At 44.9% G+C, this 25,401-nt stretch overlaps 1 protein-coding gene across 5 annotated transcripts in view; it reads right to left on the minus strand.

The window, feature by feature from the left end:
* The window catches only part of arhgdig (Rho GDP dissociation inhibitor (GDI) gamma), a 91,682-nt gene that overhangs the window by 49,172 nt on the left and 17,109 nt on the right, over positions 1-25,401 (minus strand). The window contains exons 2-4 of one of the 5 annotated variants that reach the window (XR_014276286.1): positions 14,287-14,484; positions 10,110-11,350; positions 2,350-2,496 (exon numbers count right to left, since the gene is read on the minus strand). The gene's annotated coding sequence lies outside the window, so the exon portion shown is untranslated. Of the gene's footprint in view, positions 1-1,313; positions 1,609-2,349; positions 2,497-9,507; positions 9,839-10,109; positions 11,351-14,286; positions 14,485-25,401 lie in introns of those variants that run through there. The other 4 variants (XR_014276287.1, XM_082529782.1, XM_082529781.1 and 1 more) reach the window with 4 other exon arrangements.

The raw sequence follows: 25,401 nt of genomic DNA on the forward strand, positions 1-25,401 counted from the left end.
TTTCTGTGGCTGCAATATGACAAGCTAAATAACCAGGGCTGCACATAAGTGGTCCGCAGGTGCGCATTCGCTGTCAAAATAAAAAACACGCACAAGGGTTAGGGTTAAATTTAAAAACTGTACTTTTGAGTTAAAATATATATTTATAATTTTAATAAATGACAAATTAAAAAGGCATGAACATTTTTTTTGTATCGAAAAAATATCGAACCGTGACACCAAAGTATCGAACCGAACCGAACCGTGAATTTTGTGTATCGTTGCACCCCTAATATAAAACACCCAGCACGCCCCTGCGGGCGGTTTATCCTTCAAGCTCGGGTCCTCTACCAGAGGCCTGGGAGCTTGAGGGTCCTGCGCAGTATCTTAGCTGTTCCCAGGACTGCGCTCTTCTGGACAGAGATCTCCGATGTTGTTCCCGGGATCTGCTGGAGCCACTCGCCTAGCTTGGGAGTCACCGCACCTAGTGCTCCGATTACCACGGGGACCACCGTTACCTTCACCCTCCACATCCTCTCGAGCTCTTCTCTGAGCCCTTGGTATTTCTCCAGCTTCTCGTGTTCCTTCTTCCTGATATTGCTGTCATTCGGAACCGCTACATCGATCACTACGGCCGTCTTCTTCTGTTTGTCTACCACCACTATGTCCGGTTGGTTAGCCACCACCATATATATATATATATATATATATATATATATATATATATATATATATATATATATATATATATATATATATATATATATATGCGCGTGTGTATGTGTGTGCTCACAGTACATCATTGACTTTTCAAGTTTGTAAATAAAGTATTGTTATCACGTTTCTCAGTGCCTCCGTCTCAGTCTGCATTTGAGTCCGTTTTCCTACTTCTGCCTTTCAGCCGTGACAAAAACAAATTTCTACTTGTTGATTTAAATCCTTCCTGCCTCAAACATGAACATTTTATATCGTCACACAGACTTACAATCTTGTCATCACAAATCTGGCAAAGAACAATCGAACACGCACTGTAGATCCAAAAATAAAGGAAGTTACATCCAACTTTCATAGTTTTTAATATCCATTTTGTTAAATATAAACACATGAAAAAAGGTAACAATAAAAGATTAACCAAGATGACAATTCGACTCACCAATTCGACTCACAGTGTTTTAAATACACAGATATGGCAACAATGAAGTATAAAACGACACACCACTTTGATTGCTAAAATCTGTACAGTTTTCAATTAGCATCAGCACAAAGTACAAGCATACAAAATGCTTTACAACTGTCATTGTATCAGTTAAATAAAACAGGTACACTTGGATTACCACGTCAGGTGGCGACCGTGGGTCAGGGGGTTGGGAAGCGCATTTGTAACCGGAAGGTCACCGGTTCGATCCCCGTACTCTCTGTCCTGGTCGTTGTGTCCTTGGGCAAGACACTTCACCTACCGCCTACTGGTGTTGGCCAGAGGGGCCGATGGCGTGATATGGCAGCCTCGCTTCTGTCAGTCTACCCCAGGGCAGCTGTGGCTACAACTGTAGCTGCCTCCACCAGTGTGTGAATGCGAGAGTGAATGAATAGTGGCATTGTAAAGCGCTATATAAATCCAATCCATTATTATTATTATTATTTAGTCCACACCGATCTTACCCTTCCAAAGCGACAAGTCCTCCTCTCCAACTTCTGCAGAAATCCTTACCTTGGGAAACTGGCTGCAACAGTTTTTATCTCTTCAAATGTCCTGAAGATATCCAGTAAAACAGTGTATCAGCAGTTACAGTAGCTGGCCACTTTTTATAAGACCACTCTGCCAAACATAAACTGTGTGAGTACAGTCTGGCAGTGCAAGTTATACCAACCTATAAACAAAATATGGTACATTGTTATTAAAATTTTTACTTACACTACCAGTTAAAAGTTTGGACACACCTTCTCATTTTATTTTCATGACTATTTATATTGTAGATTCTCACCCAAGGCATCTGTCATGATCCTGAGTCCATGACTCAGTGATTTTGTGTTTGGTGTATTTATTGTTATTATTTTCATTATTATTTGTGGGCTGTCTTGGGATGATTTGTGTTTTGGGATTTTAGATACTGAGTTTCTGGGTTTGTGCTCCCTCTGTTGGTCCCTGGTGTTAGTGTTCCCCTGTCTCGTCAGTTTAATCAGGTCCAGCTGTGTCTCCCACCTGTGTGTGATTTCCCAGTGTCCCTCTGTGTATTTATAGTGTGTGTTTCCCTCAGTTCCTCGTCATGTCCTCTGTGTTCATCCTCTGTGTTACCCTGCATACTCTGCATTACTCTGTGAATCCCCTGCGTGCTCTCCCTGCTGTCCTCCCTTCATGTTCAGGTTTGCTACTCTTTGGTTTAGTTTCTCCCAGTTTAGTTCATCCGTAGTTCTTAATGATGGTCAAATGAAGCTTTCTGAAGCACTGAAGCTTGTGTTGAAAAATGGTTCATTACTCGAAGCTTTTCAACACAGTCCTCTCTGGTGACATCTGGTGGCCTAAAATATGAAGAGCAGCTTGAATCCACAAAATAAAACCAACTGCTTCATTAAGATTGCCCACTCTACAGAGTGGAATTCTGTCTGATATTGGGCCACCGTTGTGTTGCTTTGAACGTGTATTTTTTGGTGGTTAAAAAATGTGTTTCATTTGTTTAATAAATAGTTTTGACCAGTAAACTCTCCTTGTTATGCACCATGGTGTGGTCTTTCTTTGCTTGTGACTTCTTGATATTGGTAAATACAATAATTGAAAAATACCACGTTACATATAATATATACATATAATAATGTACAACACATTATGGAGTATGCTTCAGCTGTGAGGTCCTGCCTCCATGCACTTATGCAATTAATCGCTAGAATCAGAATCAGAATCGTCTTTATTGGCCAAGTATACGTGCAGACACATACAAGGAATTTGGTTCCGGTAGATGGTGGCTCTCAAGCACAGCAATGTAAATATCACACACACACACACACACACACACACACACACACACACACACACACACACATATAAATATAAATAACTAATCTAAACTTATATACATAAAATACAGAAATTAAATGAGGTGGAATGAATACTACAGAATGTACATAAGGTGCGGTTGCAGTCTGGCAGTGGACGGGTGTATTTATAAATAATATTATATTAGGGAAATTTCCCCAGACATATTTTTGACCTGGGGGTAGAATAGAAAGGAAAAATAGAAAGGAAAATGCTTATGAACTTCCATCCATCCATCCATCGTCATCCGCTTTGTCCGGGGTCGGGTCGCGGGGGCAGCAGCCTAAGCAAAGAGGCCCAGACCTCCCTCTCCCCAGCCACCTCCTCCAGCTTGTCCGGGGGAATACCAAGGCGTTCCCAGGCCAGCCGAGAGATGTAATCTCTCCAGCGTGTCCTGGGTCTGCCCCGGGGCCTCCTCCCGGTGGGACATGCCTGGAACACCTCACCCAGGAGGCGCCCAGGGGGCATCCTTGTCAGATGCCCGAACCACCTCAGCTGGCTCCTTTCGATGTGGAGCAGCAGCTGCTCTACTCTGAGCCCCTCCCGGATGGCCGAACCTCTCACCCTATCTCTAAGGGAGAGGCCAGCCACCCTTCGGAGGAAGCTCATTTCTGCCGCTTGTATCCGCGATCTCGTTCTTTCGGTCACTACCCACAGCTCGTGGCCATAGGTGAGGGTAGGGACGTAGATCGACCGGTAAATTGAGAGCTTCGCTTTTACACTCAGCTCCCTCTTCACCACGACGGACCGGTGCAACGTCCGCATTACTGCACCCCAATCCGTCTGTCGATCTCCGGCTCCCTTCTCCCATCACTTGCGAACAAGACCCCGAGATACTTGAACTCCTCCACTTGGGGCAGGAACTCATCCCCGACCCGGAGTGGGCACTCCACCCTTTTCCGGCTGAGAACCATGGCCTCAGATTTGGAGGTGCTGATCCTCATTCCCGCTGCTTCACACTCGGCTGCGAACCGTTCCAGTGCGAGCTGCAGGCCTTCACCCGATGAAGCCAACAGAACCACATCATCTGCAAAAATCAGAGATGAGATTCTGAGGCCACCAAAGCGAAAGCCCTCCGCCACTTGGCTGCGCCTAGAAATCCTGTCCATAAAAATTATGAACAGAACCGGAGACAAAGGGCAGCCCTGGTAGAGCCCATCACCCACCGGGAACGAGTCCGACTTATTGCCGGCAATGCGAACCAAGCTCTTGCAACGGTTGTATAGGGATCGAATGGCCCGTAGCAATGGGCCAGACACCCCATATTCCCGCAACACCTCCCACAGGACACCCCGAGGGACACTGTCACGGTCCTGGGTCTCCTGACCCAGCGTTTTTAGTTCTTTGTGATTTTCGTATTATTGTACTTGTGTGATTTATTCCATGGCTTCTAGTTTTGATCCCTTGCCCTTCATGTCTCCCTGTGTGCCCTCTATGTATTTATGAGCCCTCGTCCCCTTTCGTGTTTATTCCGTGTCTCCCCTGCCTGTTACGTTGGTGTTCTACTCGTGCTCTCTCTCCTCCTGTCTGAACCTCTGTGCTCCTTGTTTCACCTCTCCCGTCAGTGTTCAGTTCACCCCGCCCTGTCTCGTTATGGTTATCAGTGTCACCTGTGTTCCCCGTGTGTTCCCACTCCCCTCGTTAACCCTCTGTGTATTTCTGTCTGCGTCTCCCTCTGTTCAGCGTGACGTCGTCCCTCATGCTGTGTGTGATTCCCCCGTGTTTCCTGGTGAGCCTTATGTTAGTTTTTCCCCAGTCTAGTTTTGTATCGCCTATCATCTTCTGTTACGCAATAAAGCTGCCTTTTGAGTTTATTCCCTCGTGCCTGTGAGTCCTGCATTTTGGGTCCTACTCCTGCCTGCCGCACAGCGTTCCATGACAGTACGACGTCACCAGTAATGGATCCAGCGGACTCACCGTGGAAGCGCAGCTCCCGTTTTGACGGGACTCGGCTAGTGCTTGGAGGGCCTCCGTGCTGCCGCTCCTCACTAGCTGCTTACCCTTCGGTTCACTCTCCTGCTTCCTCTCCGCGGACGCCCAGGTCTCGCAGAAAACGCTCCAGCCGGTCCCGGGAGGATTACTACGAGCCTGCAAGCAATCAGCTCACGCCTGCACAAGCCTTTTACAAGATGTTAGGGATTATTATCGTGCCGCCTGACTCACCCAGCATTTCCACATCACAGCAGGAGCAGCCACAGCAGAGTCCTCCCTCGTCACATTCCGCCAGCGCCGCTCCCTCTTCAACAGGGAGGCAGCGAACACGCAGCCAGCACTCACAGCTCCAGCAGGAGCCTGGGATTCAGCTCAAACAACCGCCTAGGGTGAGTGACAGAGTCTCCCTTCATTCGCCTTTTTTGTCAAGGGATAGACAGACTGTTTCCCCCAAAGCTGCGAACGCCAGCTACATGAACACTACAGCTCGTGTTTCTCCGGTTCGGGAAAATAAGAGTTTTCGTTTTAAGAATGACTATTTTCCCATTGGTTCAGAAGACTGTGCGCCTGATGTTTTTTCAGATCCAGGAGTTAAGACTGTTCCGTCTGGATCTGTTTATTCTGGAGCTATGTTTATTCAGTCAGCTGCCCGTCCGCTTTCAGCTCAGTCCCCTGCTCAGCAGCCGTCTGTAGCTCAGTCTCCAGTGTCACCTGCTCAGCAGCCGTCTGTAGCTCAGTCTCCAGTGTCACCTGCTCAGCAGCCGTCTGTAGCTCAGTCTCCAGTGTCACCTGCTCAGCAGCCGTCTGTATCTCAGTCTCCAGTGTCACCTGCTCAGCAGCCACCTGTAGCTCAGTGTCCTGTGTTTCCTGCTCAGAAGCCGCCTGTAGCCCAGACACCAACTCCACCACCATTTTCGCCTCAAGCTCAGTTAGCCGCCCGGCCTCAAGCTCAGTTAGCCGCCCGGCCTCAAGCTCTGTTAGCCGCCCGGCCTCAAGCTCTGTTAGCCGCCCGGCCCGAAGCTCTGTTAGCCGCCCGGCCCGAAGCTCTGTTAGCCGCCCGGCCCGAAGCTCTGTTAGCCGCCCGGCCCGAAGCTCTGTTAGCCGCCCGGCCCGAAGCTCAGTCGCCACCTCCACCACATTCAGCCTCGCTTCCCATAGCACAGTCACATCCACAGCCTGACTTACTACAAACCTTATTTCAATCCTTAGCCCAGTCAATAGCTCAGTTGGTAGAGGAATCATCGGCCTTATCGACAGCTCAGTTAGCTCTCTCGCAGCCCTTCATAGCTCAGTTAGCTCCCTCGCAGCCACCCTCAGTGCAGTCTCCAGTGCAGTCTCCAGTGCAGTCTCCAGTGCAGTCTCCAGTGCAGTCTCCGGTGCAGTCTCCCACTCAACCACCAGCACCACAACCATCACTACCTCTAGTTCATTCCCCTGTGAAGTCATTAACTCCACCACCTACTCCACTCTCACCACCACCGTTACTACAGACATCAGTTCAGTCCCCTGTGCAGTCATTTACTTCCCCACCGTTAGCAGCTCAGGTCCCCGTGTGTCCAGCAGCTCAGGTCCCCGTGTGTCCAGCAGCTCAGGTCCCCGTGTGTCCAGCAGCTCAGGTCCCCGTGTGTCCAGCAGCTCAGGTCCCCGTGTGTCCGGCAGCTCAGTCCCCGATAGCAATACGGTCTTCTGTTCGGCTTAACATTCAGCCAGGGGTCCCAAACCTCTCTGGCTCTACATCAGCTCCTGCTGGAAGCTCGGATGAGCTCATCCAGGACTCCGTGGCTCCCACGCCGCCATCTACCTCGTCCGCTGGGGGTTCCAGTGAGCCCGGCCAGCACCTCCTCGTCTCCGCTGGAGGGTCCGAGGGGCCCGTTCAGCCTCCTGTCTCCGCTGGAGGGTCCGAGGGGCCCGTTCAGCCTCCTGTCTCCGCTGGAGGGTCCGAGGGGCCCGTTCAGCCTCCTGTCTCCGCTGGAGGGTCCGAGGGGCCCGTTCAGCCTCCTGTCTCCGCTGGAGGGTCCGAGGGGCCCGTTCAGCCTCACGCCGCATCAGCTGGAGGGCCCGAGGAGCCTGTCCAGCCGCCATCTGCGACCGCCTCGTCAACGCCTGGGCCAGCCTCTGCAACCTCGCCCGGCCCGGCCTCAGCCTCTGCAACCTCGCCCGGCCCGGCCTCAGCCTCTGCAACCTCGCCCGGCCCGGCCTCAGCCTCTGCAACCTCGCCTGGCCCGGCCTCCTCAGAGTCTTCGTCTGCTGCAGCCTCCTCAGAGTCTTCGTCTGCTGCAGCCTCCTCAGAGTCTTCGTCTGCTGCAGCCTCGACTGGTCCTGTGCCCGCTGCAGCCTCGACTGGTCCTGTGCCCACCGGGCCTCGGCCGGTACGCCTGACACTGGAGAGCCGCCGCCGCTGCCTTCCGCGCGGCCGGCCCCCTGAACTGCACCGTCGTCGCCTGAGTGGCCGCCGTCGCCTTCCGCACGGCCGGCCCCCGGACCGCCTTCGCCTGGGTGGCCGCCGTCGCCTTCCGCACGGTCGGCCCCCGGACCAGCGCTGTCATCGTCGCCGCCGCCTCCCGCGCGGTCGGCCTCCTGAACTGCTCCGTCGTCTCCTTCGTCGCCGCCGTTGCCTTGCGCACAGCCGGCCTCCTGAACTGTTTCCGCGTCGCCGCCGTTGCCTTGCGCACGGCCGGCCTCCTGAACTGTTTCCGCGTCGCCGCCGTTGCCTTGCGCACGGCCGGCCTCCTGAACTGCTCTGTGTTTGAGTTATTTTCTTGGGCTCCGGTGTTTGCTGTGCTCTTTGTTTTCTGTTCCGAGCCCTCCGTCCTGGGCCCCCGCCGCCCGCCCTGGGTTGTTTTCTGTTTGGTTTTGTTTTTCTGTGTTTGGGCTGTCTGGAGCCAGCCCTTGAGGGGGGGGTACTGTCACGGTCCTGGGTCTCCTGACCCAGCGTTTTTAGTTCTTTGTGATTTTCGTATTATTGTACTTGTGTGATTTATTCCATGGCTTCTAGTTTTGATCCCTTGCCCTTCATGTCTCCCTGTGTGCCCCTCTGTGTATCTGTGAGCCCTCGTCTCTCCTTATGTTTTATTCCATGCTTCCCCTGCCCATCGTGTCTAAGTTCTCCCCGTGCTCTCTCTTCCCCCTGTGTGCCCTCTATGTATTTATGAGCCCTCGTCCCCTTTCGTGTTTATTCCGTGTCTCCCCTGCCTGTTACGTTGGTGTTCTACTCGTGCTCTCTCTCCTCCTGTCTGAACCTCTGTGCTCCTTGTTTCACCTCTCCCGTCAGTGTTCAGTTCACCCCGCCCTGTCTCGTTATGGTTATCAGTGTCACCTGTGTTCCCCGTGTGTTCCCACTCCCCTCGTTAACCCTCTGTGTATTTCTGTCTGCGTCTCCCTCTGTTCAGCGTGACGTCGTCCCTCATGCTGTGTGTGATTCCCCCGTGTTTCCTGGTGAGCCTTATGTTAGTTTTTCCCCAGTCTAGTTTTGTATCGCCTATCATCTTCTGTTACGCAATAAAGCTGCCTTTTGAGTTTATTCCCTCGTGCCTGTGAGTCCTGCATTTTGGGTCCTACTCCTGCCTGCCGCACAGCGTTCCATGACAGACACGGTCGAATGCCTTCTCCAAGTCCACAAAACACATGTAGACTGGTTGGGCAAACTCCCATGCACCCTCAAGTATCCTGGAGAGGATAAAGAGCTGGTCCAGTGTTCCGCGACCAGGACGAAAACCGCATTGTTCCTCCTGTATCCGAGGTTCGACTAACGGACGAACTCTCCTTTCCAGCACCCTGGCATAGACTTTCCCAGGGAGGCTGAGGAGTGTGATCCCCCTGTAGTTGGAACACACCCTCCGGTCCCCTTTCTTAAAGATGGGGACCACCACCCCGGTCTGCCAGTCCACAGGTACTGCCCCTGATCTCCACGCAACATTGCAGAGGCGTGTCAACCAGGACAGCCCTACAACGTCCAGAGCCTTCAGGAACTCGGGGCGGACCTCATCAACACCAGGGGCTCTGCCACCAAGGAGTTGTTTAACTGCCTCAGTGACCTCGCCCCCGGAAATTGGCGGGTCATTCCCCTCATCCCCAGACTCTGCTTCCTCCTCGGAAGACGTGTCAGTGGGATTAAGGAGGTCCTTGAAGTATTCCTTCCACCGCCTGACAATTTTCTCAGTCGACGTCAGCAGCGCTCCGCCAGCACTATACACAGTGCAGGTAGAGCACCGCTTTCCCCTCCTGAGACGTCTGACGGTTTGCCAGAATCTCTTCGAGGCAGTCCGAAAGTCTTTTTCCATGGCCTCTCCGAACTCCTCCCACACCCGAGTTTTTGCTTCAGCCACTGCCCGAGCCGCATTCCGCTTGGCCTGTCGATACCTGTCGGCTGCCTCCGGAGTCCCACAGGCTAACCAAGCCCGATAGGACTCCTTCTTCAGCCTGGTGGCTCCCTTCACCTCTGGTGTCCACCATTTGTTTCGGGGATTACCACCACGGCAGGCACCCACCACCTTGCGGCCGCAGCTCAATGCAGCAGCTTCGGCAATGGAGACGCTGAACATGGTCCATTCGGACTCAATGTCCTCGGTCTCCCTCGGAATGCTGTTGAAGCTCTGCCGGAGGTGTGCGTTGAAGATCTCGCGGACTGGGGCCTCTGCTAGACGTTCCCAGCACACCCTCACTACGCGTTTAGGTGCACCAGGTCTGTCCAGCTTATGAACTTGCAAATTAAAAACATGATGCATTTAAGGTAACCCTTTTCCATTTTTATTTAAAAAGAAAATTTGTTCTAGTGTGCGATGGCTGAACCTGTTCCTTTTTGTGGAGATAATTTCTCCTGCCTTAAGGAAAATCCCTTCACATGGAACAGAAGAGGCTGGAGTGCAGAGAAACTGGTAGAGATGCAGTTATACAGTCTACCTGGGCCCCACAAACGATCAGATAAAGAGAATAAATAAATTCAATTGCTGCACATTTGGCAGACTAACATTTTCAGATTAATTAAACAATAATATATATATTTTTACAACATTACATGTAAAGAGTCAAGTGGAAGTTTTTCTAAAGTTATTTAATGATATTTATATTATGGAAGCAGATTTTTGACATTTTACCTTTTTCCCGTTTTCAGATATAATAAACACGCACAAAACAAAAGCAAACGGCCAGAACACAAAGCTGGAAAACCCACCCAATTGACAAAAATCAACTCAAAATTCTCCCACACAACAGAACCTCCTTTATTCCTCGCTAGCTCCAAATCTCTCAGTGGAATGATCAGTGGTTTCCTGTCACCATCAAAACACTCCACAAATCCTGGGAATGATTCGCTTCCTTATAAACCATTGAATCAGATACCGAAGCAGTTAGGCTCTAAATGAAGCTTCGGACGTCACTGATCACGTGACTCTGGCCAAACGAATCAAGCTTCGACACAGTGCTTCTGAAGCAGTGTGTTGGTTTTTTTGACACACGCACCGGAGCTTCAGCTTCAAGCGGGCAATCACTAATAGTTCTGTTTTGCCATCCCCACTTTATGTTTGATATTCTTAATAAATCACCCTCACATCTGAATAAGTGCTGCATTTGAGTCCTCCTTCCACACATCACACGGCTGCTGCCCCAGTTGTGACAGTATCAAAATTATGAATGAACACATATGGAATTATATAGTGTGAAATAACTCTAAACATGTTTTATATTTTAAGTTAATTAAAATAGCTCCCGTTCGCTTCGATTACTCCTTTGCACATTCTCTCAATGAGCTTCATGTTGTCACCTGAAATGGTTTTCCAATAGTCATAAAGGGGATCCAGAGATGCTGAGCACTAGTTGGCCCTTCACTCTGCAGTCCATCTCTTCTAGACAGGTGGTTCTTCTTCAGTGTCCTCAAGAAAAAGAGGTGCTGATGACTCAACCGGAGGAAGACAAGAAAAACAGGACAGGAGAGAAAGAAGAGAGGTTAGATTTAAAGGTAAGTGGAATTTGATAAACTGTCAATTTAAAGCTTACATGTAAGTCCTCATGTTCTTAAGCCAGACATTGGATTTGTACATGTGACAATATTTTTTGGAATATATTTTGAAACGGGCTGTAAAACAAACTGATGTAGAATAAATGTGCTATTTAAAGACTGCATGAAAATCCTCTGCACATTAGTGCAGGATAAACGGATTAGTTTGCTCAAGTTAGTTGTTCAATTCAATTCAATTTTATTTATACAGCGCCCACTCACAACAACGGCTGCCTCAAGTCGCTTTATATTATAAGGTGGACCCTACAATAATACATATACAGAAAAACATATAGACAGTAGGAAGGAAAAACTCCCTTTTAACAGGAAGAAACCGCCCGAAGAACGAGGCTCAAGGAGGGGCAGCGATCTGCTGCGACCGGTTGGGGTGAGAGAAGGAAGACAGGACAAAGGACATGCTGTGAAAGAGAGCCTTTCTTTGAGGGCTACACTGAATGAGAACACGTCAGCCTCTATGTTCCACTTTACTCCCAGCACACTTTGCATTTGAATTACAGAGTAGTTCAGGTTTACATCTTTGGTCTTGCTGGCTCGTTCTGTTTCTGGGATAATGCTCACGACCTCCTTGTTGTTGCATGCAAATTTGTGCAAGCGCAGTTTCCCTTTTGCACAGACCTCTTGTGCTTCACAGACCAGCTGCTTGGGTTCCCTGACTGAATCAATGCTGATTAGCCCGTCATCCACATAAAAGTTTTTGTGAATGAATCTGGCTGCCAGTGGGTAGTCCTTTTCTTGTTCCCTGGCGAGATACTTCATGCCATAGTTAGCACATCCCGGTGATGATGCCGCTCTAAAAATGCGCACTCGCATGCGATACTCCTTAGGCTCAGTATCTGTATTCCCGTCCTTCCACCACAGAAACCTTAAGAAGTCTCGATCCTCTGGAAGCGATGAAACATTTTTTCCACATCACACATAATTGCTATTTGATGCTCTCAAAATCTGCACAAAAGCCCTGCCAGAGCATTAATCAAGTCTGGGCCTGTGAGTAGGTGGTCATTTAAAGAGATGCCTTCGTGTTTAGCAGAGCAGTCGAAAACAACTCGAATTTTCTCTGGCTTCCTGGGATGATAAACGCCATGGTGCGGAATGTACCATGTGTTACTACCTGATGTGCCATCTGCTTCCTCTGCATCACCATCTTTAAAGACACTGTTCATGAACTTGATGTAGTCTTCCTTGTACTTTGGGTTCTTATCCATTTTTCCTTTTAAACGTTTCAAGCGAAACATTGCAAGCTGCTTGTTATTTGGAAGCTGTGGGTGTTCTCTAAAAGGCAGAGGCATTTCTAAATGGCCTCCCTCAATTGTAGTGAATGTTCTCATTCAGCATCTCTAGAAACTGAATGTCCTCTTGAGATACACTCCCTTCTTTATGGTTTGTGTCCAGAAAGTCATTTTCAAGTGCTTTAATCACAGAAGCAGGTGTGACAGATGGCAGCTCCTTTACTGTGACACGATGACAGATCCCTGCTGCTTCCATCAAACTTTTCCATGGCTTAATGGCTCCCACGATACTCCACCCTAAGTCTGTTTTTATTGCATAGGGATCATAATCATTTCCTGGTATGACTTCCCTTGGCTTTAGCGCTCTTGCTCAGTCGTAACCAATGAGAAGAGCTATAGGACAGTCCAAGAGATCTGGCATTTCATTTGCAATGCTGAGCAGATGGGGCCACTTTTTTGCTGTCTCTCGAGTTGGAATAGTGTGTTTCTCCAATGGAATGTACTCTTGAGTGTAAGTTGGTGGCAAGTCAATGTACTTTTCTGAGTTGTACCCTCTTACCCTCAGTCCATCCACTTTTTGACTAGGTACAATCGAACACCTGTCAGTCATTGTTGTCAGCTTTAGCTTCACTGTTTCCCTGCTTGCCTGTATCTTTTCACAAATATCTTGGTCAATAAATGTGTTGCTGCTTTGGGTGTCTAGCAGAGCATAAACCAATGTCTCTTGATTCTTCGCTGATGAAGAAAGCCACACTGGAACGATCATTGAAGTGCAATCATTGTTGCCCACTCTCACACTGCACGATACGGTGGCTGCATTCTCCTCTTCTGATGGTGGTTCAGGTTCATCTCCCAGTGGAGGATCTTCATGGAGAGGAGAATGGTGGCTTCGTCTGCAGACATTACATGTTGCTCTCTGTCAACAGTTTTTGGAAATGTGGCCGACTCGCAGACAAGCAAAGCACATATTGTTGTCCCTAATAAACTGTTTCTTTTCTTCAAGCGGCATTGCTGTAAACTTTGCACATTTATAGATAAAATGATTTTTCTTGCAGCAGATACATTCAAGTTGCTGTTTCTTCTGAGTTGAGGAAGGGTTGGGTTTTGATTTTCTGTTGCTCTGAACTGTAGTTGTGTTCTTCACATCTTTAGACCCATTTGCTGATGTCACCAGGACACTGGCCTTCAGACGTTTTTGTTCTTTCTCAGGTTTTTCAAATGTGTTTTTGACTATGGCTGTGCTGGCTATTTCTTCCAGCTCTAGACACAGTTGAGCCATAAATTGATTCTGCACCTTCTCTTTGGAGTAACTGAAGGAGTGATTCTTTTACAGCTCCTGCATCAAACTTATAGGTTTGTAGGTTTGTCAACATCTGCGTAACGCCTTTTCAGAAGTATCATCATCTCAGCAGAAACTGAAGTACAGCTATCCATCTTTCTTCTCATATCTTGAGATGGTGTAGTCAGTGCACGTAAAGCCACATAATCTTGCTGTAGGTCTAACTCACATTTTTCTACTGACTTGATCATTTCAGCTAATTTTGCTTTAGAACATTCTTCTTTAAGTTTGGACCTAGTGAGCTGAATTTCTGCCTTAAAGTTTACATATGTTGACATAAACTTTCTTTCTTTGCTTGTTATCTCTGTCTGTTTAAACTCACGCATTTTTTCTGTTAGTTGCCTTTGACGGTCTGTCCGTCTCACCTCTGCGTCAGGTTTAGATGATGGCTGAGGCAGCCCTACTTTGTGTATTTCAAGGTCTCCATGAATTTCTCCTATGCGTGCTTCAACTTCTTCTCTTTCTGCATCTTCAAGTTCAGTTTCTAATTTCTTTTCTAACTGTGCCTTTTCATCTTCTAAGGCTATAAGTATTTGCTCAAGGATATGAGTTTCTTGTGCACTCTGCTCCATTACAATGTTTTGAACCAACAACTTAGAACAATAAAAGGAAACTTACCCAGAGTACACTACCTTAAATATCAAACAGCACAGTAATAAACTTTCAATAAATGAACAAATGCACAATATCTACACCATACAATTTTCTTTTTGGCCTTTTCTTAGATCTCTTTATGCAGTTCAAATGTTTCGCTGATGTAAGAACTCACAGTCTACTCTTCCACGTGGGCTGCCGTCTTGGAAGAATGGCGTGCAGGGCTCTGTCTGCTCGCTCCATAACAGGCCACATTTTTTACTGTAACTGCTCCTGAAGGTTTTTCATGTTCGAAGTAGAATAAAGGGCCATGCTCCAGCTGATGTTCAGTCAGTATTTTAATCTTCTTTTCACCAGCAAACACCGTGAAAAACTATGGTGAAATGATCAATGAAAAACACGGATATTACATCAGCAGAACAAAAATTACAACTCAAATAAAACATCCACACAAAGTAAATGCACCAACATACAGTGTGCGCCTTTCTACTGAACATTCATGAGCAATTGTAGTCCATATCTTCTATATTTCCACCTTTTACACAAGCCAGCATTCTCTTTCTGGCTCGAGCCTTCAGTCTCTGGTGTAATGTGCGCTTAATTGAGCATCACCCCAAAGCATGCGCACCACAAAGCGCCACACTCAGGCCCACCAGTAGGTGGCGACAACACAACATGAATCCAGATTAAACACCAAATTTTGAACATTGCAATCACATAATAACTACATTTCAATGGGACGGCTACAGTGGAATTGACATTTAAAAGAAAATGTTCATTATTTCAGTCTCACATCAATTTCTATCTCCTTTACAGCCACCGTATGAAGACATACCTGGAGAAAAGTGGCCTTGAAGGTCAGTCAGTGACTTCTTTTACAGAGACTGCCTCTCTGGCTGATCAGTTCAAAGATGACTTGGTCCCAGATACAGGCTCAAATATTGAGAACAACCTGAGCAAGGTGAGCTCAAACACTTCATGAAGTAGCATGACAAGAAGATTAGGAATCAGAAGACTACTCAGTTTTGTTTGTATGTATCGTAAAGAAAGAACTGTTAAAATAACTGTATCAAAGATCTCATAGTCAAGCACACTCAGGGTGTGGCTGTTCAACACATTTATAGGTTTGTAGTTGATGATGCACATGTGCAGTTATAATAGATCTATGACGGCAAATAAAAACACTATCTTTAAAAAGCCCTACTTGTGCCTGACCTTCCTTTATTTTGCCTCTGTGATATAAAAGCTGAAGCCCCACATAAACAGACCGTACATACCCAACCTGGCCCATCCTGTGTCTGAGATCGGAGCCATAGCTACTGTACAAAATTCTTTACACAATAACACATCACCAAGATCATTCATGTGATATTCCCCAAACACCTGTGGAAAAAAGATTCTCCATACAGGGAGTGCAGAATTATTAGGCAAATGAGTATTTTGTCCACATCATCCTCTTCATGCATGTTGTCTTACTCCAAGCTGTATAGGCTCGAAAGCCTACTACCAATTAAGCATATTAGGTGATGTGCATCTCTGTAATGAGAAGGGGTGTGGTCTAATGACATCAACACCCTATATCAGGTGTGCATAATTATTAGGCAACGTCCTTTCCTTTGGCAAAATGGGTCAAAAGAAGGACATGACAGGCTCAGAAAAGTCAAAAATAGTGAGATATCTTGCAGAGGGATGCAGCAGTCTCAAAATTGCAAAGCTTTGAAGCGTGATCATCGAACAATCAAGCGTTTCATTCAAAATAGTCAACAGGGTCGCAAGAAGCGTGTGGAAAAACCAAGGCGCAAAATAACTGCCCATGAACTGAGAAAAGTCAAGCGTGCAGCTGCCAAGATGCCACTTGACACCAGTTTGGCCATATTTCAGAGCTGCAACATCACTGGAGTGCCCAAAAGCACAAGGTGTGCAATACTCAGAGACATGGCCAAGGTAAGAAAGGCTGAAAGTCGACCACCACTGAACAAGACACACAAGCTGAAACGTCAAGACTGGGCCAAGAAATATCTTGAGACTGATTTTTCTAAGGTTTTATGGACTGATGAAATGAGAGTGAGTCTTGATGGGCCAGATGGATGGGCCCGTGGCTGGATTGGTAAAGGCCAGAGAGCTCCAGTCCGACTCAGACGCCAGCAAGGTGGAGGTGGAGTACTGGTTTGGGCTGGTATCATCAAAGATGAGCTTGTGGGGCCTTTTCAGGTTGAGGATGGAGTCAAGCTCAACTCCCAGTCCTACTGCCAGTTTCTGGAAGACACCTTCTTCAAGCAGTGGTACAGGAAGAAGTCTGCATCCTTCAAGAAAAACATGATTTTCATGCAGGACAATGCTCCATCACACGCGTCCAAGTACTCCACAGCGTGGCTGACAAGAAAGGGTATAAAAGAAGAAAAACTAATGACATGGCCACCTTGTTCACCTGATCTGAACCCATTGAGAACCTGTGGTCCATCATCAAATGCGAGATTTACAAGGAGGGAAAACAGTACACCTCTCTGAACAGTGTCTGGGAGGCTGTGGTTGCTGCTGCACGCAATGTTGATGGTGAACAGATCAAAACACTGACAGAATCCATGGATGGCAGGCTTTTGAGTGTCCTTGCAAAGAAAGGTGGCTATACTGGTCGCTGATTTGTTTTTGTATGTCAGAAATGTATATAAGGTCTTTACAAGCTAACAGATAACAGATAAGCTAACGGATAACAGACGTCTCTGAAAACATCGGAGCACTTTTGCAAATATGTGATAACTTGATAAAGCTTATGTTGCGGCTACTCCAACCAATGGCCGCGGCAGGCTAAACATGAGGACCCTGATGACGCGCAGCAATAAACGCATACCATACACTTCTGTATCATTTGCTTCTTTATTTCCACATGCAACCGTCCAATATCGGCACATAGGATTAACTACTAAACAAACGCACAGATTGCACAAACAAATAACTGCAACTTATCAATAACTGCACTAACTATTATGTCAAATTACAACCTGGTCTATGGCATCAATTAGTACTCAAATATACAAACACCATTAGGGCTGCCACGATTAGTCGACTAGTCACGATTATGTCGACTATTAAAATCGTCGACGACTGATTTAATAGTCGACGCATCGTTTGAAGCTTTGTAAGATCACAAAGGACGCAGGAATGAGTAGTAGGATTTAAGGGTGTAATAACGGACTGAAACAGAAGATGGCAGCACTGCATGTACAAGGATGCCAGCTGCCGTTAAACCCCGAAGAAGAAGAAGCTGTGTCCCAGAATTCATAGCGCAGCCCAGCGCAGTTGTCAACAATGGCGGCAGCTAGTTAGTTTTAATATTACTCTTATTATTCTTTCTGGGTCACAAAATAAACGTTTAACATATTTTCAGGCGAGAATGTAGCTGTGTAAACCTCAAATATCTGCTCAGTTTATCAAGACACCACATATTTTCAAAAGCTCTCCGACTAGGGTTGCCAACTCCCTGAAAAATAAATAAGGGACACCTCGTGGCCAGGACCGGGCGACCCAGTTGTCTTCACCCTTTCCAGTGTGGTGAATTTTCTAGCTCTTTTTTTGTGTGTGAAATTATTTTTTTAACCATTTGACTTGAAGTTGATTTAAGTAGATGCATATTCTATTCTTTGTGATATCAACACATGTGAAACAAATGATCATTTAGCTATTTATTTTTAGCTCAAAATGACAACATTAACACAATAAAACAGGTCTCTTTCTTAAACAGAAGCCTGTCATGCTTAACTTTTGAGAATATAAGTAAATCTTTCTTTAAAAGAACTCTGTCCTGCTTAACTTAAAATAATAGAAAACAATAGAAAGAAAAATATTCTTGTAACAGTGCCAAGCTGGTCAAGAAGGCTCACCAGCGCCTCTTCTTCTTGAGGACTCTGAGGAAGAACCACCTGTCCTCAGACATCCTGGTGAACTTCTATCGCTGCACCATCGAGAGCATCCTGACCAACTGTATAACAGTCTGGTACAGGAACTGCTCTGCCTCGGACCGGAAGGCGTTGCAGAGGGTCGTGAAAACTGCCCAGCGCATCGCCGGAGCACCACTTCCTGCCATAAAACACATCTACAGGAAGCGGTGTCTGAAAAGGGCTGGGAAAATCATCAAAGACCCCAGTCACCCATCACATGGACTCTTCACCCTCCTGCCCTCTGGGAGGCGCCACAGGAGCCTCCGGACTAAGACCACCAGGTACCGGAACAGCTTCTTCCCCACAGCTGTCAGACTCCTGAACTCTGCCTCCTGACATCTGACCCACGTTAAACTCATGGACTGAACATACACACACCCACAATGGACAACTGTACCCTCAAACACAATAATAACATGGAGTGAACCACCACTCACAACCACTAGCACTTTATATAGCCTCTGTAGAAACTATCTACACCCTCACTTATCTTAACTGCACTACTGTATAGCTCTGTGTAAATAATCATTCTGTACATTCGATAATCTTTAATCCTACAACTGTTTACAACTTGCATAGTTCCCATTTCTGTATAGCTGTATATCTCGGATTCTGTAAAGTTATTTATTTCATATTCTGTATAGTTTTTCATATTTATATCCTGTTCATAGCCTGTACATACTTATAGTTATAGAATATTCACAACATACTTCATACCGTGTACATTATAACATACCATAATAGACCCATTTCTGTAATATACTCACATATCTATATTATTGCTAATATATATTGTAATATATCTATATCACTAAAGCACTTCTGGATGGATGCAAACTGCATTTCGTTGCCCTGTACCTGTGCATGTGCAATGACAATAAAGTTGAATTCTATTCTATTCTATTTAGTGCATTTAGTACAATTGGCTTCAGTTGAGGTATTATTTCAGCTTTTCTAATGCTAATCAGCTGCTCCTGTTTGTAAACCCACTTGTTCCCATGATTACGCATCATAACTCATCATCATTATTCACCTATGTATTACTTTTATGTATTAGTCATCTATTTGTTGTAATCATCTATCCTTGCAGTTGTTTATTACACAAAATAAATTATATTATCACACTTCTGGCCACATAGCGCTGATATTCACTGCACATGCCCATATTAACTTTTTCCAGCCAGGTGTTTTCCTTTTCCCATTCTTCCCTTTCTCTGAGGGAAACAAACATTGCTGCTCTAATGCTGGGCTTACACTGTGCGGTTTTAGGCCCATTTTGAGCCGATTTTTGAGTGATCGGACCGATTTTGGCCTTCATCGTGCGTCATGTAGTATACGTTGGGTAACGAGAAGTGATTAACACCTCACGACCAGTTCCCGATCATCAATCGCTCGTGAGGGTGTCACCGCAGCTGCTCGCGCGCAAACACGTAAACGTCGGTGAAAAAGACGGAGCAGCACGGCAGTGCAGCGTGTGATCTGGACACAAGCGATGGAGGCACAACTTGTAGAACTTTGGAAAGCTCATCCGAGCCTTTTCGATGTGGCCTCACAAAATTATCACGACCACAACAACCGTGAAAATAGTTGGATTTACACTGCTGCTTAATCACAGCTGCCTGATCAATGTTTTTCATTAGCAATTTAGCAAAGTTGATGGTGGTGGTGTGTCTGTGTGAGTGAAAGACAGAGAGAGAGAGCGACAGATTTTCTGTTATAACCTTCATTTTATGGCGGGGGTAACTACTTTGGCACAACAGCGGCACAGTGTGAGCACTCAGGTCGCATCAGAGCATCGGGCGGTACAGTGTGAGAGTACATCATGAACTTCTAACCCCTGTGAGTCAATCGTGCAGTTTGAGCAGGAGCTGAATAACGTGACTGAAAAAATCACACAGTGTCTGCCCAGCTTTAGGTGTACTGTCGTCCGAGACTTGCACCGCAGTGTCGGCGTTTGTTTCCCTGTTGGCCATGCTTCTTGTTGTGGTCACCTGTTGTCTTCCGGTATTTTCTCCGAAAGCGACCTTTCCTCGACCAATGAGATGAGCGGTAATCTGAATTGTCATACTCGAATTGTCATAAGTGTGCTGTCAGCTCATTGGTCACAAAGCAGGAGAGGGGCTGGGAATTATGTTTTCAAACAAGGCGTTAATTCCATAAACATTTATAGACTACTTTTGGTTCTCACTGTATTACGGGACAAAGTGCGTCCCTTATTAGCTCAATACGGGACGTGTACTTTTGTTTCGAAATACGGGACGATTCCGTATTTTAAGGGACGGTTGGCAACCCTATCTCCGACGTTTTCGGAGACGTCTGTTACCCACTAGCTTGTTAGCTAGGCGGGGGCAAGGCTAACTAGAGCCGTGAGAACACCGGACTCCCGGCAAATCGTTTTCAAACCCACCACTGTCTTTCGCTACTCAGGTTAAACATGATATATAAGTCACTTAGATAACTTAAAATGTTATTGTTTGGCTTTCTTTAGTATTTTATTTGTTCCTGAGTAAATCGGTTTGGCTAAGATTAAAGTTATAGTTTTTGCACAGCTAAATAAACTTCAAGCAGACAGCTGATCATCAGAAGTTTGAGACGCTGGATAATATACTCCGGTGTCCTGTTATATTTTAGAAAGCAAGGAGTTTATTAAACTTCACCGAAACAATCTGCAAATTTCATTAAAAATTAATAAACTACCATCTTGTCTTTATTTTTAGTTAGCACAAACACTTCAAGCTGTAAGCTAATGATAGTTATATAAGACCAGATGCTGCTGGTGCAATAAGCTGTATGCTGTACGTCCAATGGATGATGATCTGATTAGTCGACTAATCGCAAAAATAATCGGTGACTAGTCGACTATCAAAATAATCGTTTGTGGCAGCCCTAAACACCATCAAGTTACAGTCAAATATATCAAATCATTCAAGTTGCGCTCAAGTTGCGATCACGTTGTGTTCAATTTGCATTTATATTGCGATAATATTACGAACATGTTGCGGTCAACAGAAAGTTTTGCCTCGTGCTCACCCTACCTTCTGCTCATCACATCAGGTGCTGTGAACTAGTGAGTGCAACCACATTTATCTTATACCACACCCATGAGACACGCCCCACACCCATGCACCAATACAGTGAGTCCATTTAAACCAACCCACTTAGTCAGACGGAAACAACTCATATGGCTCCTACATACCGGCCCCTAATTATTTTAGAGCAATAATTACATCATACTTACCATGGTAGGAGACATATTGATAAACATGATCTATCCTTTATCAAAACATTCAAAGATACAAATTCAAAATAAACAAATACACATTAATACAAATAGACATTTGGAAAAAGTCAATCTTCATGACTCTTCTGCTTCCTGTAGAAGACACACTTTAGTGATCGGCCTGTCCAAATAACCAGTCTTTGTTTTAACACGAACCCGACGTACAAGTCCTTTACTGTCAGAAATTGCTTCCACAATCCTTCCAGTCACCCAAGAGTTACGAGGCGCAGAATCATCGACAACAATAACCACATCCCCAGGAATGAAGTTCCGTCCGATTCTCTGCCACTTCTGACGCTCTTGAAACTGGGGCAGGTACTCCTTAACCCAGCGCTTCCAGAAGAGGTCAGACATGTACTGAACTTGCCTCCATCGACGTCGTCCATACACGTCCCCCTTCTGAAACACTCCTGGTGGTATCAATGGCTTGGTCTTAAGCAGCAACAGATGGTTAGGAGTCAAGGCCTCCAAATCATTAGGATCAGTAGAGGCTTTAGTTATTGGTCTACTGTTCACAATAGCCTCTGCCTCACAAAGAACTGTACAAAGGCCTTCTTCGTCCAAATCCTGCACTTTCAAGATGGAATTTAACACCTTCCTGACAGACCTTATGAGACGTTCCCAAACACCGCCATGATGGGAACCAGCAGGAGGATTAAAAATCCACTTTATGCCCTTTTGCAGCAGCATCTCATGAATCTGTGCCTGATTCCATCCTTCCACTGCCTCTCTCAACTCGCGTTCACCACCCACAAAGTTTGTACCATTATCCGATCGTATCTCCAATACCTGACCTCACCTTGATATAAATCGACGAAGCGCATTGATAAAAGAGTCTGTGCTCAAAGATGACAACACCTCTAAATGCACAGCTCTCACTGCCAGGCATGTAAAGATAATTCCATATCTCTTTACTTCACACCTTCCACGCTTAACTTGAAAGGGTCCGAAACAATCCACTCCAACCCGAGAAAATGGAGGTTCATCGGGTGAGATGCGATCTTGTGGAAGGTCTGCCATCATCTGACATCCTGATGCCGCATGAAGTCTGCGACACACTATGCATTTAGCCAAAATCCTCCTTATGGCAATGCTTGCACCTGGAACCCAATACCTTTGCCGCAATTCGGACAGCATGTGGTTACGTCCACCATGCCCTATTTTCTGATGTACATGTTGAAGTATTAGGTCAGAAATATGCAGATCCCTGGCTATAATTGCGGGATGCCTTGCATCTTCAGGCATAGCTGCTCTACTAAGCCTACCTCCCACTCTCAACACACCATTCTCAAGCTTAGGATTAAGCCGATAGAGCTCACTACTCACTACATATCAAACTGTAGCACGTCCTAGTGTTACAGTACTTGATGACGCTGCTATAATAATGCAGTAATAACAGAATGTGGCTAAACATTTACACTTCCTTTCAAAGATTTAAGTTCATTCTAGTTAATTCTCTGAATCGAGCACATCCTAATACAGTAGACAGCTCCAAAACAAAAGGGAGTACATTTTTGAGTCAGTCAGCCAGTTTTGAAAGAACAGTAAATCGAAATTGTAACTATGTAACAAGAAGTAGACAAATAGCCTTCTAACTAGTGGTGGTTTCTGCACATTTTTTGTATGCAACTCAATTAAAACTAAATAAATTATAAATATTGAATTATTCCGTTAATTTTAGCAGTAATAAGACTTACAGTAAAAGTAAACACCAATATATGTGATTTAAGTATAATAAAACTATTATAAGGTCACAAAAAAATAAATGAATAAATAAAATGATGTATAAATGGGTCAAATCTGTCACTGGATCACTGTACAGTGATATGCAAAGTTCTGGCAACATCAAATATCCTGTTTACCTATGTTCTATGTTTATTTATTTATTTATTTATTTATTTATTTATTTATTTATTTATTTATTAGGAGGTTTTTTTGTTTTTCTGGAGTTTTTTTTGTTTGTTTTTTTTGTTTGTTTTGTTTTGTTTTAAAGATATCATGGCTCCTTAGATCTGTCTGGTCAATGTCTAATACCTGCTGCTAATTTTAAGTAAACAGGTCACCGTCTTTATACTACACATTTCACTAATTTCTAAAAGTTAAACAATCTTTTAAATTTTTCTAATGCAAGGGTTTCATTAAGTTACCCCTGTTTGATGTTATGATGACCAGTGTTGGTCAAGTTACTTGAAAAAAAATAATTAGTAACTAATTACTGATTACTTCTCCAAAAAAACATAATCCCGTTACTTTACTGACTGCTTATCTTCAAAAGTAGTTAGTTACTCAGTTACTTTTTTAAAACATGATACACAACCTGAATAGGCAATAAAGCAATAGACCTTTCAGCCCAATTCTACTTTTTCTGCATAATCCATCATACAAAATGTAATCAAATAAAAAAGTCAAAACTATGTCACAAATGTCAGCAGTGCAATGATTTGATTTGTGGCCTCTCAGCAACTAAAATAAAATAATATTTAAAAAATCCCTGTTTCAGACCCCCTGATGAGCTGGGGTTTGTGTTCTCATTTTCTTTCCTCCCACAATCTGAAATAAACTCAGATGTATAAACCAAAAAAATAAACCAAAAAAAAGTTCTTTTAGTGATGCAACAACAAAGCAGATACTGTATGCCATAAACAGTATAGAGTGAGAATGCATGTCAATGTTATTTAAAAAACACTATAAAAGGGTATGAATGTGTGTGTGAATGGGTGAATGAGGCATGTTTCATAAAGTGCTCTGAGTGTGCAAGTGGAGCAGAAAAGTGCTGTATAAAAAACAGACAATTTACATTTATGTATTATTATGTATTATATAATTGTCCCTTTTTGTTTTATTTAAAATCTTCTTTCAGATGTAACTGTTTTCTGTTTTGAAGACCGCAACAAAACGAATGTCAAAAACTGACCACAGGGCGATATATCAAACTAAAACATCTTAAATCCATTTCTGAGGCTGGGACAGACTCATGAGCATGAGCCAACAAAAATGTCACCACAGACTAAGGCACTGCAAACTAATAGAGCATAACAGAGATTTTTATACAGACACCTTTTGGAAAGAAGTTATTACTGCAACAGATCTCTCTAGCGATTGACTTTGGAGCTGTACATAGCTGGTTCCACGGTAAAAGGGTGACACCTATTGGTGAAAGTGGGTAGTGCAGCGGGTTCAGTACAGTGAGTAGAAAGAGAGAATTTGCTACTCTCCGGGCCATTTATAAAATAAGCACAACTTATAAAATCCAGTAGTTTTCAAATACAATGAGCTGCTGTGATATGCTGTGGCAAATAAAACCACTTTTGCTCTGTTTTGACGTATTTTCGTATGATCATTACGCACCACTTTGATGGAGTAATTATGTGGATGCCTAAATATTAAAAAAGCTGCCATAACTGAGGTTGAACTGAGGGAAAAACTCACTAAAAACAATTATTACAGTGATTTTTAACAGTAGGTACAAAAATGCGTGATTTAACATGACAGGTTGCGTGGTTGCTATGCGTCTCCAGGTTCTATTTGCATTGCATCTTTTGGTATAGTTCAGACAGATTTCACTCGGCGTGTTGTGCAAAGCTACAAGGGATTTCTGCAAATTTCTGCAAAAGTAAGACAACTTTCTGCTCAAGACTTCTTGCAGCCTTACAAGTGTCCAACTCCCATGTCACGGAGGAAAGCGACCCAGCAACCATCATCCATCATGGAAAAATGTGAGATTTTATGACCATTTTCAATAAGTTTTGAATATTTACTCGACGGCCAGAAAGAGTTCACTTTGCAACAGGGCAACATGAAAATATAGACGACATAAATGTGGATAAAAAGCATTAAAACTTAGGCCTGTGCATGTGGGAGTTATACTTGCATGTTAGACTGTTGCACTGTAGCTGTAAACGGGTAAACTGTGCATAAAGTCATTTAAACTAGTATGTTACCTATAATAACGTTTTCTTTTGCGTGTATTAAATGATCTTGTGGCAGACATGTCACCAAAGTTTGCAGCTGGGATAAAAATTTTCAGTTTTTGCTAATAAGTAGAGTATCTTACATCTCGAATTAACTCAAGTGC

This window comes from Aulonocara stuartgranti, assembly GCF_965226115.1.
Source record: "Aulonocara stuartgranti genome assembly, chromosome: 4".
Lineage (NCBI taxonomy): Eukaryota > Metazoa > Chordata > Actinopteri > Cichliformes > Cichlidae > Aulonocara > Aulonocara stuartgranti.